The sequence below is a fragment of the Otolemur garnettii genome, unplaced genomic scaffold (genome assembly GCF_000181295.1).
Source record: "Otolemur garnettii isolate 467f Iridium unplaced genomic scaffold, OtoGar3 scaffold00212, whole genome shotgun sequence".
NCBI classification, from domain to species: Eukaryota; Metazoa; Chordata; class Mammalia; order Primates; family Galagidae; genus Otolemur; species Otolemur garnettii.
This window is the reverse complement of record NW_003852607.1, coordinates 1,403,727-1,405,034: the sequence shown is the minus strand read 5'-3', so window position 1 is coordinate 1,405,034 and position 1,308 is coordinate 1,403,727. Positions and strand designations below refer to the sequence as shown.

Sequence of the window (1,308 nt, the reverse complement as noted above, 5' to 3'; positions counted from 1 at the left end):
ATTGGTTGTGGGAGGAGAGAAATCTCCACCCATTTCGGGGACTAGAAGGGAGGTGTTATGTGATGAGCAATGTGTGAGAGAAGAAAGAAACACTGTGGCTCTTTCCTATCTCAGATAGATATGCACAAGCAGAGAGGACAGCAGACAGCTCGTGCAGTTTCCTGACCCCAGATGCAAAGAAACAGCAGCCAGTATTTGCCCACATCCTGATCAGGTCTTCCAAGTACAGGAAATGGGAGGAACCTGAATAGAGCAAGGTGTCAGGTCTATGAAGGCCTCAGATCTAACCCCTGACGACAGAGAACTGAGCACCAGATGGAATCAAGTATAGAAGGACACATCACAAAAGAAAGACCCATTGAAACAGCACCTCACGTGCCATAAATGGAGAAGAGAACGGAGAGTTCACTGAAGCCAGAAGACAGCGTGTTATCCATCACAATAAAGACTTTGCCTTTGTCTCTGAGCTGCGGCACCAATGTAGGGGGCAAAAATAAACCATTACATGTGTAAAGAACAGAGTCACAAGTGGGGCAAACAATGGCTGCTGTTCAGAGCTCACAGGATTTAAACTTTCATTTTATCTTAGAACTCTTTGGCATGAGAGATTCCCAAACACTATTTAATGGAGCAACTTTCTCTGTCCAGTGGAGCTCCCCATTACCACCCTTGATACACCAAAGGAAAAGGACGCAAATAACGTAAAGGGGTTTATTCTGAGACAAATATGTGGGACTATCACTTGCCCAAATAGCCATACCCAAGAAGCCTTGAGCAAGTGCTCTCCCCAAGGCAGGGTCACAGTTCAATTTTACATGTCAGACATGTCAGGAAGTTAGGAAAGACATGTAAAGTCATAAATCAATACATAGAATGCATACATTGGATCGGACTGAAAAGGCTGGAAATCTCAAAGTGGGCCATTACAGGTTATAGGTTGGTTTAGAAATTCTTTGATTTGGGCTTGGTGCCTGTACCTCTGCAAATAGGGACGCCAGCCACATACATCAGAGCTGACTTGTCAAATCCACCCCAGGCCTACCAAACAACAACAATTACAATAAAAGAATAGCCGGGTCTCAGTGCCTGAAGCTCTAGCAGCTAAGGTGCCAGCCACATACAAAAGAGCTGGCGGGTTCGAATACAGCCCAGGCCTGCAAACAATGACAACTACAACCAAAAAATAGATGGGGGTCATGATGTGCACCTATAGTCCCAGCTACTTGAGAGTCTGAGGCAAGAGAATCGCTTAAGCCTAGGAGGTGGAGATGGCTGTAAGCTGTGATGCCATGGCACTCTACCCAGGGC

General features: G+C 45.9%; 1 protein-coding gene across 1 annotated transcript in view; it reads right to left on the bottom strand.

The window, feature by feature from the left end:
- Positions 1–1,308, bottom strand: part of LOC105886308 (zinc finger protein 83-like) — a 23,017-nt gene that overhangs the window by 9,406 nt on the left and 12,303 nt on the right. The gene's annotated exons all lie outside the window — the stretch shown is intronic.